General features: G+C 47.6%; 1 long non-coding RNA gene across 2 annotated transcripts; it reads right to left on the bottom strand.

The window, feature by feature from the left end:
- Positions 1–1,966: 1,966 nt before the first annotated feature.
- Positions 1,967–18,081, bottom strand: LOC109027782 (uncharacterized). Of its 2 annotated transcripts, XR_010134448.1 has the most exons (5): positions 18,051–18,074; positions 14,726–14,838; positions 10,091–10,236; positions 3,259–3,414; positions 1,967–2,473 (listed from the first exon to the last, which is right to left on the bottom strand). It is a non-coding gene; the product is annotated as an uncharacterized lncRNA (long non-coding RNA). The 2 variants fall into 2 exon arrangements; XR_008667262.2 differs by lacking the exon at positions 10,091–10,236 and having other exon boundaries at positions 18,051–18,081.
- Between the last annotated feature and the right edge of the window lie 255 nt (positions 18,082–18,336).

The following is an 18,336-nucleotide window of genomic DNA, read 5'->3' as shown; positions in this document are numbered from 1 at the left end:
GTTACATCACGACTGTAGAACCTAAGATTGGCCTTTTGAGATGTCTTTTCAGGTTTTTGCATTTCTTTTTTCTTTTCTTTTTTTTTTTTTGTTTTGAGACAGTTTCACTCTGTCACCCAGGCTGGAGTGCAGTGCCACAATCTCTGCTCACTGCAACCTCTGCCTCCTGGATTCAAGCAATTCTCCTGCCTCAGCCACCCGAGTAGCTGGGATGACAGGCGTGCCCCACCACATTTTGTATTTTTAGTAGAGATGGGGTTTAATCATGTTGGCCAGGTGGGTCTCCAACTCCTGACTTCAAGTGATCTGCCCATCTTGGCCTCCCAAATGCTGGGATTACAGGCGTGAGCCACTGTGCCTGGCCCAGGTTTTTGTGTTTCTGACCATCAGTGGCTCCACCTGGACCTAACTAACCCCGCCCCCGCCCCCACCCGACCCCACCCCATGGCCAGTTCTGTGGCTCCACCCAGAAGCGAATCCCCTGGCCTGCCAAAGTATCCTTGAAGAAGTCTAGCCTCCGAATTTTTGGGGAGAGTGATGTAAGAATAAAGCTCCGGCCTCCTGTTTGGCCAGTTCTGCACGAATTAAGCTCTCTATTGCAATTCCCGTCTTGAGAAATGGGCTCTGTGCCGCGGGCAAGAACTAGTGGGGCAGTAGCAGCTGTGATGGTCAGACAGTGAAAACCAGTGGGGGATCGGTCCTCCCACCCGCCCACCAATGGCCTGCTCCTGCCACGCACACCGGGCGGTGCAGAGGCTGATGCCGTTTGCAGCACTTTTCAAGGTCCTGGCATGCCTGGTCCTGCCCAGAGCTTGGCACTACTGAAAAGTGCAAACACCACAAAACGGTTTCTAGGAGAGCGGCCAGGAGGCATTCACAGTTGGGAACAATGGCCTCATTGTTTGGAATCTCATTTAAATGGTGCCAAACCTATTTCATGTCTCTCCTTCAGAAACTGATTTGGAAGGAAATTTGATTAATTTGATTTGCTTATGTGGCTGAATAATTATTTATTTAATTATATAGCCAAATTTGGTTAAGTTTTTCAACTAATTCTCAATATTAAAAACCTTATGGCTTTTTCTACTGAATTATCCAACAGTATCCACTTCCTAACCCCATGGCTTTCCCCTCCCCCATACCTCCAGGGAGGGTATAGAATCTCACACATTCAAAGCGTGTTCTGAAATTTCCCTTGCTTGGCTCTGCTCAAAACAAACACAAACCTGGCTTTCAAGTATTTCCAAGTCATTTATAAAAAAGAAATGTGTTTATATAGGCTGTTAGGAGTTATTAATATTTAATTCATTTAGGGGAAAATGCTGGCCTTTGTGATTAAACTTGTTTTTATTTCTTTTACTTTATGTGATTTTCAAATATCCTTTTTTCTTTTTAAGAGACAGGGTCTCACTCTGTCACCCAGGCTGGAGTACAATGGCGGAGTCACAGCTCACTGCAGCCTTGAACTCCTGAGTTCAAGGGATCCTCCCATCTCAGCCCACCAAGTAGCTGGGACTACAGGTGGGTGCCACCACATCCAGCTAATGTTTTATTTTTGGTAGAGACAGGGTCTTGCTGTGTTGCCCAGGCTGGTCTCAAACTCCAGGCCTCAAGTTGATCCTCTTACCTTGTCCTGCCAGAGTGCTGAGATTACAGGCGTGAGCCCAAATATCCATTTTTCAATCAGTACTTTTAAGACTCTATTGTTATATTGGAGGCCAAAAAAAAAAACCAATCTCTGTAACATTTCATATATGACAAATCCCAAGAGGTAAAAAAAGGACTTTCCAGGTCCCAGGGCTTTAGGAAGTGGGAGTGGGCTCATGGGGTGAGGACATTGTGCCCAGCACTAAGCAAAGTCTTAAGCCTGTTTCTTGCCTGGGGGGATGTTTATGCTTCAACACAGTACCTGAAATATTGGATATTCCAATATCCAAGAGGCAGAACTGCAAATTCCACAAATCTGTTCTGACACATGGATAAACTTTTATTGACATACCAAAGGGAAAAAAACCAATATTCACTGAAGGCTGCCGAATCTATATTCCTAAGAGTAAAGGTGTTTAATTGACTCTCCACTCTTAAAACACTCTGTATGAAATATAGCTAGGAATATACATAAAGAATTCAGATTACAAAACTCTCCAGGAAATCAATAGTCATCATATAATACTGGAACTACAGTTAAAAACAAACAAACAAACCAATCTTTGAGGAGTCCTAACTGTAGTTTACTTGACAGTGCAGATCATCTGTACCAACTTTCTATATCAAGTTGTAATAGGCAATTGTAAGCAAACGGTATCAATCTGTGTAACTTGTAAAAATTCATCTGAAGTTGTTTGGAGCCGTATGACAATGGATGTCATTCTTCCGGTTCTCCCAGCAGCTCTACAAAATCAGTGATATACCATTTGGTGTTATCCTTGACTTGTTGCCTGATCACATTTCCTCCAAATCCAATGAAAGCATCCTAAGAAGAAAAGAGAGATAAATGATTTTTATTTTTATTTATTTTTTTGGAGGCTCTGTTGCCCAGGCTGGAGTGCAGTGGTGTGATCTCTGCTCTCTGCAACCTCCGCCTCCCGGGTTCAAGTGGTTCTCCTGCCTCAGCCTCCCAAGTAGCTGGGATTACAGGCACCTGCCACCACGCCTGGCTAATTTTTGTGTTTTTAGTAGAGATGGGGTTTCACTATGTTGGGCCAGACTGGTCTTGAACTCCTGACCTCTGGTGATTTGCCCACTTTGGCCTCCCAAGGTGCTGGGATTATAGGTATGAGCCACAGCACCCGGCGGAGAAATGATTTTTAGAAAATCAGAAAACAAAGGTTGCAGGAGCAATAGACAGCAGTAAGTGTTTCAAACTTTTTTTTTTTTTTTTTTGAGACGGAGTCTCACTCTATTGCCCAGGCTGCAGTGCAATGGCATGATCTCTGCCCACTGCAACCTCCGCCTCCTGGGTTCAAGTGATTCTCCTGCCTCAGCCTCCCGAGTAGCTGGGATTACAGGTGCCTGCCACCACACCTGGCTAATTTTTGTATTTTTAGTAGAGATGGGGTTTCACCATGTTGGCCAGGCTGGTCTCAAACTCCTGACCTCAGGTGATTCGCCCGCCTCGGGCTCCCAAAGTGCTGGGATTACAGGCGTGAGCCACCGCACCCAGCCAGGTGTTTCAAACATAAACTATTCCTGCAAAGAGAGGTAAGCCTGGCCTCCCCCAGGGTGCCTTTGCTGAGTACACAGCACCTTCCTCCTTACCTCCTCCCGTCTTCGCCTCCTGGCTTCCTCCTATCCCTCACTGCACTCTCCTGCATCAGTACATGCACCACTGCTGGGGACCCATTCAGCTGGACAATGTCGGGGCTTCTGGAGAGTAAGATGTGGTCCCTGCCCTCTTATAACCAAGACAAATGCCTACAAAAATAAAAATCACATCAGTAGGTAAATGTTTGAGTTCTAAACTAGATGGCAGGAGCTGAGCATGGTGGCTCACACCTGTATTCCCAGTACTTTGGGAGGCTGAAGCAGGAGGATCATCTGAGGTCAAGAGATCGAGACCAGCCTGGCCAACATGGTGAAACCCTGTCTCTACTAAAAATACAAAAAATAGCCAGGCGTGGTGGCAGGTGCCTGTAATCCCAGCTACTCAGGAGGCTGAGGCAGCAGAACTGCTTGTACCGGGAGGCGGAGGTTGCAGTGAACAGTGATTACGCCACTGCACTCCAGCCTGGGTGAGAGAGTGAGACTCTGTCTCGAAAAATAAAATAAATAATAAATAAACTATATGGCAGGCTAGGCATGGTGGCTCATGCCTGTAATCCCAGTACTCTGGGAGGCCGAGGTGGGCAAATCACCTGAGCACAGGAGTTCAAGACTAGCCTGGGCAACATGGTGAAACCCTGTATCTACTAAAAATACAAAAATTAGGCTGGGCACGGTGGCTGATGCCTGTAATTCCAGCACTTTGGGAGGCCGAGGCGGGCAGATCACGAGGTTAGGAGATCGAGACCATCCTGGCTAACGTGGTGAAACCCTGTCTCTACTAAAAATACAAAAAAAATTAACCGAGTGCGGTGGCATGCACTTGTAGTCCCAGCTACTTGGGAGGCTGAGGCAGGAGAATCGCTTGAACCTGGGAGGTGGAGGTTGCAGTGAGCATAGATCGCGTCACTGCACTCCAGCCTGGGCAACAGAGCGAAACCGCATCAAACAAACAAACAAACAAAACTACCTGGATGGAAATCGCATCCCTGCCCTGTAATTTCAAAGAAGGGAAGATCAAAGAGAAGTCTGCGGTGTAGAGGAAATCCCCTTGGACCTAGGATCTGGTCCAGAACAGGCACCGCCCTGCCTGGGAGGCCAAGAGTCGCAGTGTGTGCATAAGAAATGGTGGGGGATTTTCTATTCTGGGATGAGGGAGAACTGTTGGCAGTGCTCTACGTTTTTTTTTTTTTTTTTTTTTTTGAGACAGGGTCTGGCTCTGTCACCCAGGCTGGAGTGCAGTGGTGCAATCTCGGCTCACTGCAACCTCCACCTCCTAGGCTCAAGCCATCCTCCCACCTCAGCCTCCCAAGTAGCTGGGACTACAGGCATATGCCACCATACCCAGCTAATTCTTGTAGTTTTTTGTAGAGATGGGGTTTCGCTATGTTGACTAGACTGGTCTGAACTCCTGAGCTCAGGTGATCTGCCCACCTCGGCCTCCCAAAGTGCTGGGATTACAGGTGTGAGCCACTGCCCCCAATCTACACCTTTTTTTTTTTTTTATTGATTGATTCATGTGATTGATTGAAACACTCTAGTTTTTCACAGTTAAAATTGTTTATAGGCCATGCGCAGTAGCTTATTCCTCTGACCCCAGCACGTTGGGAGGCTGAGGAGGGAGGATGGCTTGAGGCCAGAGTTTGAGACCAGCATGGGCAATATAGTGAGACCCCATCTCTATAAAAAAAATTAAAAATTATCTGGGGGTAGTGGCTCATGCCTATAGTCCGAGCTACTCAGGACGCTGAGGCAGAAGGATTACTTGAGCCTGGGAGTTCGAGGTTGCAGTGAGCTGTGATTGTGCCACTGCCCTCCAGCCCGGGTGACAGAGTAAGAAGACCCTGTCTCAAGAAAAAAATAAACAAATAAAAATTGTTTATAGTTATTATTATTTCATTAGTTGTACTAACTGATACCCTCCTTTTGTGCATGATTTTTCAAAATAGTATTTCCTTTTTTTCTGGCAGGATATAGACACAATACTGCATATACTCATTTGAAAGTACAAAATTCTGTTACTTGTCTTTTCCCTTCACTTTTTTTTTTTTAAGACAGTCTTGGCCAGGTGCGGTGGCTCATGCATGTAATCCCAGCACTTTGGGAGGCCAAGGCGGGTGGATCACGAGGTCAGGAGATTGAGACCATCCTGACTAACACGGTGAAACCCCGTCTCTACTAAAAATACATAAAATTAGCCGGGCGTGGTGGCGGGCATCTGTAGTCCCAGCTACTCGGGAGGCTGAGGCAGGAGAATGGCGTGAACCCAGGAGGCAGAGCTTGCAGTGAACACAGATTGCCCCACTGCACTCCAGTCTGGGTGACAGAGCGAGACTCCATCAGAGCGAGACAAAAAAAAAAAAAAAAGAAAGAAAAAAAAAGAGAGTCTCGCTCTGTCATCCAGGCTGGAGTGCAGTGGCACAATCTCGGCTCACTGCAACCTCTGCCTCCTGGGTTCAAGTGATTCTCGAGCCTCAGCCTTTTGAGTAGCTGAGACTACAGGTGTGCCCCACCTCACCTGGCTACTTTTTAAATTTTTTGTAGGGTCTTGCTATGTTGCCAGGCTGCTCTCAAACTCCTCCTGCCTCAGCTTCCGAAGTGCTGGGATTACAGGTATGTCCCACTGCACCCAACCAATCTTGTCATTCCTTTTTGGTTTTATGAGACAGGGTCTCACCCTGTCACCCAGGCTGGAGTGTAGTGGCACAGTCATGGCTCACTGCAGCCTTGAACTTCTGGGCTCAAGTGATCATCCTGCCTCAGCCTCCTGAGTAGCCAGGATGACAGGTGCACACCACAATCCCTGAATAGTTTTTTAGAGACAGAGTTTTGCCACGTTGCTCAGCTGGTCTTGAACCTCTGTGCTTAAGCAATCCTCCCGCCTCAGCCTCCGAAAGTGCTGGGATCACAGGTGTGAGCCACCGCTCCTGGCTGATTTTGTCATTTCTTGAAAATGAGATTGGGAGCTCTGAGAAAACTCTTCATTTTACTTTTATGTATTTCTCATTAAGCTAGGCCAATGTTCATTGCTTAGCCAACCCCAACACTGGTTATAAATTATCTAAGCTAACAATTCAAAAGCAGCCAGTGTGGTGGCTCATGCCTGTAATCCTAGCACTTTGGGAGGCTGAGGTGGGTGGATCACCTGAGGTCAGGAGTTCGAGACCAGCCTGGCCAACATGGCAAAACCCCATCTCTACTAAAAATACAAAAAATTAGCTGGGCGTGGTGGTGGGCACCTGTAATCCCAGCTACTTGGGAGGCTGAGGCAAGAGAATTGCTTGAACCTGGGAGGCGGAGGTTGCAGTGAGCTGAGATCGCACCATTGCACTCCAGCCTGGGTGACAGAGTGAGACTGTCAAAAAAAGAAAAGATTCAAAAGCTGGGCACGGTGGCTCATGCCTGTAATCCCAGCACTTTGGGAGGCCAAGGCAGGCAGATTACCTGAGGTTGGGAGTTTGAGACCAGCCTGGCTAGAACCTTTTTCTTTTTTGAGATGGAGTCTTGCTCCATCATGCCCAGGCTGGAGTGCAGTGGCGCGATCTCGGCTCACTGCAACCTCCTGCCTCCTGGGTTCAAGTGATTCTCCTGCCTCAGCCTCCCAAGTAGCTGGGATTACAGGCGCCTGCTACCACACCCGGATAATTTTTGTATTTTCAGTAGAGACGGGGCTGATCTCAAACTCCAGTTTGGTCTCAAACTCCTGACCATAGGTGATCCGCCTGTCTCTGCCTCCCAAAGTGCTGGGATTACAGGCAAGAGTCACCTTCGCATCCAGCCAAAAAGGTTCTCAAACCTTTTTGGCCAGGCTGGTCTCAAACTCCTGACCACAGGTGATCCTCCTGTCTCTGCCTCCCAAAGTGCTGGGATTACAGGCAAGAGTCACCTTCGCATCCAGCCAAAAAAGTTCCTTTTAACTCTTTTTCATTCATCATTCACAAAGACTATTTTTTTTTATTTTTATTTTTTAGACAATCCCTATTTTTAGATCTCAGGAAACTAGGTGGTAAAAACTTCATATATGTTTTGAGATGCAGTCTTGTTCTATTACCCAGGCTGGAATACAGTGACGTGATCTTGGCTCACTGCAACCTCCACCTCCTGGGTTTGACTGATTCTCATGCCTCAGCCTCCTAAGTAGCTGCAATGATAGGCACCCATCACCACTTCCAGCTAATTTTTTTGTATTTTTTGTAGATATGAGGTTTCACCATGTTGCCCAGGCAGGTCTCAAACTCCTGGCCTCAGGTGATCCGCCCGCCTTGGCCTCTCAAAGTGCTGGGATTACAGGTGTGAGCCACTGCACCTGGCTACACTATATTTTTGGCGTAGTTTTTCTTATGTTAGAATAACATGATAAAGGCTAAGCCCTACTGAAAGGGACACATTTGATATTACGACACCTGCTATATAGCATTTGTTTCCTGCATTGATTTTAAAATGCTTAGAAATAAAATCCCCAGCTGGGCATGTTGGCTCACACCTATAATCCCAGCACTCTGGCAGGCAAAGGTAGGAGGATCACTTGAGCCAGGAGTTCAAAATTAGCCTGGGCAACATAGTGAGACCTCATCTCTACAAAAAATAAACAAAATTAGATAGGTGTGGTGGCATGTGCCGGCAGTCCCAGCTACTCAGGAGGCTGAGATGGGAAGATCGCTTGAGTCCGGGAGGTTGAGGCGGCAGTGAGCTGAGATCACGCCACTGCACTCTGGCCTGGGTGACAGAGCGAGACTCCATCTCAAAAAATAAATAAAACCAGGGCTGGGCGTGGTGGCTCATGCCTGTAATCCCAGCACTTTGGGAGGCCACGGCGGGCAGATCACAAGGTCAGGAGTTCAAGACCAGCCTGGCCAATATGGTGAAACCCCGTCTCTACTAAAAATACAAAAATTAGCCAGGCGTGGTGGCGTGCACTTGTAGTCCTAGCTACTTGAGAGACGGAGGCCGAAGAATCGCTTGAACCTGGGAAGCGGAGGGTGCAGTGAGCCAAGATCACGCCACTGCACTCCAGCCTGGGTGACAGAGCGAGACTCCGTCTCAAAAAAAATAAATAAATAAAAAATAAAAAAGTAAATAAAACCTCTGCTAGTCTCAGAAAATGACGTTAGTTCAGAGGAATAAAATGCTGTGGTGGTGTGGGATGCAGTGGCACACACCTGTAATCCCAGCTACCCAGGAGGCTGAGGTGGGAGGATCGTTTGAGCCCAGAAGTTCAGGGCTGTGATAAGCTACGATCGCACAACTGAACTCCGGCCTGGGTGACAGAGTGAGACTCTTTCTAAAAAAACCAAAACCAAACATAATATTTGACTTCACAGGGCTGTTATGAGGATTAAATGTGGTAACATATGAGGAACTAGTATATAAAGTATAAAATGATGTTAAAATCTCGGTTATGAGTTGTTGATGGTATTATTTGGGGAAATGAAATCAACTCTTATTGAGCACACACCTAGGCTAAAAGGTGGTGCCCATGCTACAGGGATAAGGCATTGTTAAAAGTTTTAAAAGGTTTTTAGTTCCTTATTCATAACTTTTCTTGGGTTTGCACAAAGTCAGTTGACATAACAAGATTGAATTTGTTTTTATTATTTTGTTTTTATCTTGTAATGAGAATTGTTTTTGTTTAACTCCTGTTTTAAATCTTATATAGTTCTAAATCAGCTGTTTTTATTTTATTTTATTTATTTATTTTGTAGAGATGGGGTCTTACTATGTTGCCCAGGCTGGTCTCAAACTCCTGTGCTCAAGTGATCTTCCTACCTCAGCCTCCCAAAGTGCTGGGATTATAGGACAAATCAGCTGTCTAAAACAAAAGTACGGTTGGGCACTGTACAAAAATTAGCCAGGCGTGGTGATGGGCACCTGTAATCCCAGCTACTTGGGAGGCTGAGGCAGGAGAATCACTTGAACCCAGGCGGCAGAGGTTGCAGTGAGCCGAGATCGAGCCACTGCACTCCAGCAGGAGCAACAGAGTGAGACCCTGTCTCAAAAAAAAAAAAAAAAGAATATCACTCTCAGTCACTCCTTGATATAACTGGAGATCTGAGATAGTATAACAGCTGTGGCACCGCTATGGACCAGAGAGGGGATAGGAGGCTTCCCCAAGGGCAGCTGTAGTTCAGTAATCTGTTAACAAAAGTCTCCCTTCTAAAGTCTCTGTCTTTTTTTTTTTTAAAGACAGAGTATCGCTCTGTCACCCAGGCTGTAAGTGCAGTGGCGCGATCTCAGCGCACTGCAACCTCCGCCTCCCAGCTTCAAGTGATTCTCCTGCCTCAGCCTCCCAAGTAGCTGGGACTACAGGCATGTGCCACCATGCCCAGCTAATTTTCCTATTTTTTTTTTTTTTAGCAGAGTTGGGGCTTCACCACGTTGGCCAGGGTGGTCTCGAACTCCTGACCTCAAGTGATCCTCCTGCCTCAGGCTCCCAAAGTGCTGGGATTACAGGCGTGAGCCACCGTGCCCAGCCAAAAGTCTCCTTCTTGAGTCTAAATTGCTTCAAATGCATAGAAGCTCCCATAAAATTGAAATACAACACATAGGAAAATAAGTCATAGGGGTTATGTAGGAATTAATGTTTCACGAAATGCAGACATTTATGTACAGACAGGTGATGTTATAGATAATAAAGCTAAGACAGGTGATGATCTAAGTCTGTTTTGCTGAGCAAAGGGTACCAAAGGGCAAAAGACATCAATTAAGAGAACCATTCATCTCAATATTTAACTCTGATGTGACTGTTCAAGTTGCATTCCAAAAGACATTACCCAGAATACCGAATAATAGAACTGCTAAGAAAGGGAACATGTTACCGTTAACATCTTACCATTAAAGTAGAATTTCAGCCTACTGGCAAATACATTGGTTGCTGGGATATTGAGCTTTGAAGCAACATGCTCTACAATACTCCTAAAGCCACTAGATATTAGGAAAACCTGAACATTTCGCTCCTGTAGGCGACTTACCAGCTCCCTGCAAAATAAAATACAAAATACCCAACACTGAGTAATACAAAAGAAAAAAAAAAAAACGAAACATGAAGAGGGAAATAAGATGTATTTTCTTCTCCTGAATGCATTTGCCTGAGGTATGTTTGACAAGGTATACTGCCTGGGGTGTTAATGTTTTATATATGTTTTTCTCTTTATTTTTTGAGACAGAGTTTCACTCTTGTCACCCAGGCTGGAGTGCAAGGCTGCGATCTTGGCTCACTGCAACCTCCACCTCCCGGGTTCAAGCGATTCTCCTGCCTCAGCCTCCTGAGTATTACAGGCCCATGCCACAATGCCCGGCTAATTTTTTTTTTTTTTTTTGAGATGGAATCTTGCTCTGTTGCCCTAGCTGGAGTGCACTGGCATGATCTCGGCTCACAGCAACCTCTGCCTCCCGGGTTCCAGTGATTTTCCTCCCTCAGCCTCCTGGGTAGCTGGGATTACAGGTGCCTATCACCACGCCCAGCTACTTTTTTTGTATTTTTAGTAGAGACTGGGTTTCGCCATGTTGGCCAGGCTGGTCTCGAACTCCTGACCTCAGGTGATACATCCATCTTGGCCTCCCAAAGTGCTGGGATTACAGACGTGAGCTACCGTGCCCGGCTTAATTTTTGTATTTTTAGTAGAGACAGGGTTTCATCATGTTGGTTAGGCTGGTCTTGAACTCCTGACCTGGTGATCCATCCACTTCGGCCTCCCAAAGTGCTGGGATTACAGGTGTGAGCCACCATACCCAGCCTTATATGTGTTTTTCTAAATGTACTTAGAAATCAATGGGTAGGGCTTGGCTGCTTTAGGAAACCGTTCCAGAACTCTACTCTGCCCATGGACCCAGAAAAACACAAGATGAGGACAAACAAGGAAAGCTTAGGTTTTCCCTGGAGAAAGAGGAAAGGCAGAAGCAGACAGGACCAGACAACCGGCCAGACAAGACCACGTGTAAGTGCCAAAAGAACCACACAGCCCATGCCTTTAATTCCAGCACTTTGGGAGGCTAAGGTAGAAAATCACTTGAGGCCAGGAGCTTGAGAACAGCCTGGGCAACACAGCAAGATTCCATCTCTACAAGAAGATTCTTAAAGGCTGGGTATAGTGGCTCAAACCTATAATTCCAACACTTTGGGAGGCTGAGTTGTGAAAATTGGTCACTTAAGCCCACAAGTTTTCAAGACCAGCCTGGGCAACGTAGTGAGATGCTGTGTCTATAAAAAAATTTTTTTTTTTAAATTAGGCATGGTGGGCTGGGCGCGATGACTCACGCCTGTAATCCCAGCACTTTGAGAGGCTGAGGCAGGTGGATCACAAGGTCAGGAGATTGAGACCATCCTGGCTAACATGGTGAAACCCTGTCTCTACTAAAAATACAAAAAATTAGTCAGGTGTGGTGGCAGGCGCCTGTAGTCCCAGCTACTCGGGAGGCTGAGGGAAGAGAATGGCGTGAACCCAGGAGGTGGAGCTTGCAGTGAGCCAAGATGGCGCCACTGCACTCCAGCCTGGGCAACAGAGCGAGACTCCGTCTCAAAAAAAAAAAAAAAAATTTGGCATGGTGGCCTATGTCTGTAGTCCCAGCTACTTAGGAAGCAGAGGCAGGAGGATCCCTTGAGCCCAGAAGATTGATGCTGCAGTAAGCTGTGTTCATGCCACTGCACTCCAGCCTGGGTGACAAAGCAAGACTTTCAGAAAAAAAAAAAAAAATTCTTTTAATTAGCTGGGCATGGTGGCATGCACCTGCAGTCCCTACTACTAAGGAGGCTAAGGTGGGAGGGCTACTTGACCCCAGGAGTTTGAGGCTGCAGTGGGCCATGATTATACCACTGTACTCCAACCTGGGCAACAGAATGAGACTCTGAATCTAAAAAAAATAATAATAGGCCAGGTGCGGTTACTCACACCTGTAATCTCAGCACGTTGGGAGGCCGAGGCAGGTGGATCACTTGAGATGAAGAGTTCGAGACCAGCCTGGCCAACATGGCGAAACCCATCTCTAATAAAAATACAAAAATTAGCCAGGTGTGGTGGCGGGCGCCTGTAATCCCAGCTACTCCTGAGGCTGAGGCAGGAGAATCGTGTGAACCTGGGAGGCAAAAGTTGCAGTGAGCTGAGATTGCACCACTGCACTCCAGCCTGGGCGACAGAGTGAGACTTTGTCTCAAAAAAAATAAATAAATAAAATTTTGCCAGGCGCAGTGGCTCACGCCTGTGATCCCAGCACTTTGGGAGTCCGAGGCGGGCAGACCACCTGAGGTCAGGAGTTCGAGACCAGCCTAACCAACATGGTGAAATCCTGTCTCTACTAAAAATACAAAAACTAGCCTGGCATGGTGGGTGCCTGAAATCCCAACTACTCAGGAGGCTGAGGCAGGAGAATCACTTGAACCCGGGAGGCAGAAATTGCAGTGAGCCGAGATCGTACCATTGCACTCCAGTCTGGGCGACAGAGCGAGACTCTGCCTCAATAAATAAATAAATTTTTTTAAAATAATAAAATTAAAAAATAAAAATGAAAATAAACCACCCAGAGGGCTCTCTAAAGCAATCGTTAGATGCTCTCAGGAGGACATGCCCCCCAACACTGGTGCTGAAATACACCTGGAGCAGCGGCTCCTCTTACTTATGCTGGGGGTCAGGTGTGGGGGGTGCTCTGCTATGAGTCTCTGCACCTGCTCCCTGGAGGGCTGGATTGGGGCTAAGTGCTCCGTGAGAGCAGCTTTGAAAGACACTGCCCCACCCATGGCTCGCCATGTCCTAGGAGGGAGACCCAACAGTCAGGCCAGCCAGGTCCAATGTCCTCGAGGTTAACATGCCTTACTGCCCCGGGTCTACACAACATCCACCAAAAGGAAGATGCTAACAAGGGCCCCACTATGCAACAGACAGGCTTTGCTGCTATGAGAGCAAGGCCTTGGAATAAACTTTTGAAGGTGTGCTTGAAAATAACATTAACAAGCTGGGTGCTGTGACTCATGCCTATAATGCCAAAACTTTGGGAAGCTGAGGTGGGCAGCTCATCTGAAGCCAGGAGTTCGAGACCAGCCTGGCCAACATGACAAAACCCCATCTCTAATAAAAAAAATGCAAAAATTAGCCAGGTGTGGTGGTGCGTGCCTGTAATCCCAGCTACTTGGGAAGCTGAGGCAGGAGAATTGCTGGAACCTGGGAGGGGGAGGTTGCAGTGAGCCAAGATCATGCCACTGCACCCCAGCCTAGAAGACAGAGACCCCATCTCAAAAAAAACAAATAAATAAAAGTTACACAGCCTATTCATAGGTAGTTTTCTTGAAAGCCGTGAGCTGTCATAAATCAAGAAAGAGACCAAAGGCTAAACGTTCTTCCATGAAAGGGAGTTGAAAATAAAATGGTGGCCGGGTGTGGTGGCTCATGCCTGTAATCCCAGCACTTTGGAAGGCCGAGGCGGGCAGATCACGAGGTCAGGAGTTCAAGACCAGGCTGGCTAACATGGTGAAACACCATCTCTACTAAAAATACAAAAATAAGCCGGGTGTGGTGGTGCGTGCCTGTAGTTTCAGCTACTCAGGAGGTGGAGGCAGGAGAATTGCTTGAACCCAGGAGGCGGAGGTTGCAGTGAGCCGAGATTGCACCATTGCACTCCAGCCTGGTGACAGAGCGAGACTCCGTCCTGAAAAAAAAAAAAAAAGAAAATGACATGGTGCATGACTGGGGGACTGGGGCTGCAGAGGGTGGTGCCCAGCTGCAGGGCAGGAGGTGGGAGGGCAGGAGGGAGGGAGGGAGAGAGGGGCTCTGACCCAGGATCCACCAAGAGACTCTGAACCTTTCCAGGGAACCACTAAGGCCACACTTTCAACCATGACACAAAGCCACTGGACACTTGAGCCCTGCCCCCTAGGCCATCTTCTTTGGTTAGTGACGGTCATCATTCCCCTAATCAAGCTAAGAACATGTCTTATCCATATTTTTTTGCCGTAAATATTTATATAAATGAATGAATATATCAAATTCAACTCTAAGGGGTGAAAAAAAAAGCCTAGTGCTCATGTTCCATAGCCAGGGTCCAGCACTTCATCCAAAACAGCCACTCTTTAGAAATTCTTTATCATTTCATGGCCGGGCATGGTGGCTCACGCCTGTAATCCCAGCACTTTGGGAGGCTGAGGCGGGTGGATCACGAGGTCAGGAGTTTGAGACCAGCCTGACCAACATGGTGAAACTCCATCTCCACTAAAAATAAAAAAATTAGCCGGATGTGGTTGCACACGCCTGTAATCCCAGCTACTCAGGAGGCTGAGGCAGGATAATCGCTTGAACCCGGGAGGTGGAGGTTGCAGTGAACCAAGGTTGTGCCACTGCACTCCAGTCTGGGCAATAGAGTGAGACTCTGTCTCAAAAAAAAAAAAAAAAAAGAAATTCTTTATCATTTCATAAAGTGAATAAATGCTATCCCTACATTTCTGACACCGCATCCTCTACACCACAGATTTTGGCTAGCTCACCGATTCCTTCTTCACTGATGACCGTGCTGTCAACATCAAAACACACAGCATCTGCTGAGTAGAAAAGCTTCCTCAGCTCTGAGTGGGAGATCATCCTTGGAAGAATTTTCCTCCTACAAGAAAAAAAGATAAATGTATTTTAGACATCAAATAAAATTATGAAAAGATCCCACCCTTGCCTACTAAGCCAATCTAATTTGTGTGAAAGTCGGTGCAGGCCACATAAGAGTGTATTCATGAATTCAGTCATTTTTCTTTTCCTTTTCTTTTTTTTTTTTTACTTCCCACACTACACTAATTTCTTCTTCTTCATTTTTTTTTTTTTTTTAGATGGAGTCTTACTCTGTTGCCCAGGCTGGAGGGTAGTGGCACGAACTTGGCTTACTGCAACCTCCACCTCCTGGGTTCTAGTGATTCTCGTGCCTCAGCCTCCTGAGTAGCTGGGATTACAGGCACGTGCCACCATACCCAGCTAATTGTTTATTTTTTATTTTTATTAGAGACGGGGTTTCACCATGTTGGCCAGGCTGGTCTTGAACTCTTGACCTCAGGTGATCTGCCCACCTCGGCCTCCCAAAGTGCTGGGATTACAGGTGTGAGCCACTGCGCCTGGCTGTTACCAACTTTTAAATCTATTTGATGTTGAGGCTGGGGGCAGTGGTACATGCCTATAATCCCAGCACTTTGCGAGGCCAAGTCGGGCAGATCACCTGAGGTCAGGAGTTTGAGACCAGCCTGGACGACACGGTGAAATCTACTAAAAAAAAAAAAAAAAAAAATTAGCTGGGCATGGTGGTGAGCGCCCGTAATCCCAGCTACCCAGGAGGCTGAGGCAGGAGAATTGCTGGAACCTGGGAGGCAGAGGCTGCAATGAGCCGAGATTGCGCCACTGCACTCCAGCCTGCGAGACAAAGCAAGACTCTGTCTCAAAAAGAAAAAATATATATATAATCCATTCATTATATTCTGGGAATGAACAGAGCCTCCACATCAAATTGAGTGGTGATTTATTAAAGGAAAGCCAAGGCCAGGCACCGTGACTCACGCCTGTAATCTCAGCACTTTGGGAGGCTGAGGAGGGTGGGTCACCCGAGGTCAGGAGTCCAAGACCAGCCTGGTCAACATGGTGAAACCCCATCTCTACTAAAAGTACAAAAAATTAGCTGGGCTTGGTGGCAGGCCCCTGTAATCCCAGCTACTTGGGAGCCTGAGGCAGGAGAATTGCTTGAACCTGGGAGGTGGAGGTTGCAGTGAGCCGAGATCATGCCATTGCACTCCAGCCTGGGCAACAAAAGTGCAACTCCATCTCAAAAAAAATTAAAATAAATAAATAAAGGGAAGCCACACGGAGGGGTGGAGAGGGAATACCAGCAACAGATGGGCCTGGGTGATAATCGAAGCTCTACCTTTTACAGTGATTGGGCAAATTACTCAACCCTCCAAGATTGACTTTTCTATGTAAAGTAGCTGTTCCTGTGAATGGCTTAAGGGGAGTGGAAACAAAGGTCATCAGAGTTGATGTATGACTCAACTCAGAGTTGAGGATGAAAAGTGGGAATAATAGCGCCTGCCTGTACCCTGGTACAGATAGGATGTTTATTTACTTATTTGTGGAGACAGGGTCTTGCTTGTTGCCCAGGCTGGAGTGCAGTGGCACGATCATGGCTCACTGCAGGCTTGAACTCCTGGGCTCAGTCTTGAACTCCTGGGCGTGGTGGCAAGCACCTGTAGTCTCAGCTACTCGGGAGACTGAGGCAGGAGAATCGCTTGAACCCAGGAGGCGGAGGCTGCAGTGAGCTGAGATCACGCCACTGCACTCCAGCCTGGCGACAAAGTGAGATTCTGTCTCAGGAAAAAAAAAAATTAAACTAAAAAGTTGTAGTATCTAAAATGAGCAAAATCATTGGGCGTGGTGGATCACACCTGTAATCCCAGCACTTTGGGATGCTGAGGTGGGTGGACCTTCTGAAGTCAGAATTTGAGACCAGCCTGCAGTGAGCTGAGATTGCACCACTGCACTCCAGCCTGGGAGACACAGTGAGACTCCATTTCAAAAAAAGAATTAGCCAAGCATGGTAGCATGCACCTGTAGTCCTAGCTACTGGGGAGGCTGACCGGGAACGATTCCTTGAGCCCGGAGGTCAAGGCTGCAGTGAGCCATGATTTCACCGCCTCACTCCAGCCTGGGCAACAGAGCAAGACCCTGTCTCAATAAAGAAAAAAAAGAAACAGACAAAACCAAAAAACAAAACAGAACAGAACAGCATCATTTCCTTATCATTAGTTTGAAGAAAGTGAATTGCCTGTAAAAGTTTCCATTTTCAAAAAAAGCATTACAATATAGTGTAAGGCCAGGCACGATGGCTCATTCCTGTAATCCCAGCAATTTGGGAGGCTGAAATGGATTGCCTGAGCCCAGGAGGTCGATCCTTCGGCTTCAGCCGCTCAAGTAGCGGTGACTACAAGCGCATGCCACCATGCCCAGCTAATTTTCTGTATTTTTATAGAGACAGATTTTCACCATGTTGCCCAAGCTAGTCTGGAACTCCCGAGCTCAAGCGATCCGCCTGCCTCGGCCTCCCAAAGTGCTGGGATTATGGACATGAGCCAACGCCCCGGCCCAATTACTTTCTTCAGTCTGAGCATGAGCGCTGGAAAAAAAGCTCTCACTTGCATATAATTTTTTAGAGACATTGTCTCACTCTGTCACACAGGCTGGAGTGCAGTGGCGCAATCTCGGCTTACTGTAAACTCAACCTCCCGGGTTCGATCACTTATATACATACACATATTTGTTTGTTCAGACGGAGTCTCGCTCTGTCGCCCAGGCTGGAGTGCAGTGACGCGATCTCGGCTCACTGCAACCTCCGCCTTCTGGGTTCAAACAGTTCTCTGCCTCAGCCTCCCGAGTTGCTGGGATTACAGGCGCCCGACACCAAGCCCGATTAATTTTTGTATTTTTAGTAGAGACAGGGTTTCACCATGCTGGCCAGGCTGGTCTTGAACTCCTGACCTCGTGATCCACCTGCCTCGGCCTCCCAAAGTGTTGGGATTACAGGCGTGAGCCACCGCGCCCGGCCGATCGCTTATATTTTTAAAAAGATGTTTTCTTCCTTTCCTAGCCCCTTCTACCCCGCTACAAAATTTCAAAGACTTAATGCTATTACAACTGGCCGTCAGAGGTCAAACTCGGGAGTGCAGCTCCCTAATGCGTGGCGGCCTCAGTGGGGTCCCACCCTGCCCAGGATGAGCGGCGCCAGGTGGCGGGGGACGCTCCCGGGGTCCCCGGGCCCTGGCTGGGGAAGGTGTTGTGGGGCGCACGTACCCAGGCTCAGGTGAGGCGAGTGCGCCGCCGGGGCTGCAGCTGGCGCTGGCCATTGAGAAGCTTCTGCGCTACCTTGCGATCGTGCCCGCCACTTCCCGCAGGCCGGGAAGTCGTAAAGCTCCTCCTGGTAGCTTATAGGCGGCGGCGGCCAGGCAGAAGCCTGCGGACACCCAAAAGCCACTTTAGCTGCTGCCAGCCAGGGAGCCTGTGGCCCCCCGCGCATGCGCGCTCCCGGAAGACCCAACAGCCCCGCCTCGAGTTCCGATTGGCTCCGCATGAGGGGCGG

The sequence above is a fragment of the Gorilla gorilla genome, chromosome 6 (genome assembly GCF_029281585.2).
Source record: "Gorilla gorilla gorilla isolate KB3781 chromosome 6, NHGRI_mGorGor1-v2.1_pri, whole genome shotgun sequence".
Taxonomy (NCBI): domain Eukaryota; kingdom Metazoa; phylum Chordata; class Mammalia; order Primates; family Hominidae; genus Gorilla; species Gorilla gorilla.
The sequence above is the reverse complement of the archived record's forward strand: the minus strand, read 5'-3'. Positions and strand labels throughout refer to the sequence as shown.